The sequence below is a fragment of the Sinocyclocheilus rhinocerous genome, unplaced genomic scaffold (assembly GCF_001515625.1).
Source record: "Sinocyclocheilus rhinocerous isolate Xijiao unplaced genomic scaffold, SAMN03320098_v1.1 scaffold7995, whole genome shotgun sequence".
In the NCBI taxonomy this organism is placed as follows: domain Eukaryota; kingdom Metazoa; phylum Chordata; class Actinopteri; order Cypriniformes; family Cyprinidae; genus Sinocyclocheilus; species Sinocyclocheilus rhinocerous.
In genome coordinates this window covers 341-689 of record NW_015657537.1, presented here as the reverse complement: position 1 = coordinate 689, position 349 = coordinate 341, and the positions used below count along the sequence as shown (strand labels likewise).

The following is a 349-nucleotide window of genomic DNA, read 5'->3' as shown; positions in this document are numbered from 1 at the left end:
TAGTAGAAAAAACTTGTTGTACCTCAGTGGTAGAAAAGGTCGTTCCAACAGGAGATGTAGCTCAGTGGTAGAGCGCATGCTTTGCATGTATGAGGTCTTGGGTTCAATCCACAGACAGTAAAATTGTGATTTCAGCAAAACGCATTCAATTTGGTACTGTTGAGTTTCCACGTCTGGAATTAGTAGCGTTGGTACACCTACAGGAGTAGAATAAACGTGTTGTTCATCAGTGGTAGAAAAAGTCCTTCCAACTGGGGATGTAGCTCAGTGGTAGAGCGCATGTTTCGCATGCATGAGGTCCTGGGTTCAATCCCCAGCATCTCCACAGACTGTTAAAATTTAATTTCAG

General features: G+C 43.3%; 1 non-coding gene across 1 annotated transcript; it reads left to right on the top strand.

Moving 5' to 3' along the window:
- Positions 1–253: 253 nt before the first annotated feature.
- Positions 254–325, top strand: trnaa-cgc (transfer RNA alanine (anticodon CGC)). The gene has a single exon. It is a non-coding gene; the product is annotated as a tRNA-Ala (tRNA).
- Positions 326–349: the final 24 nt, after the last annotated feature.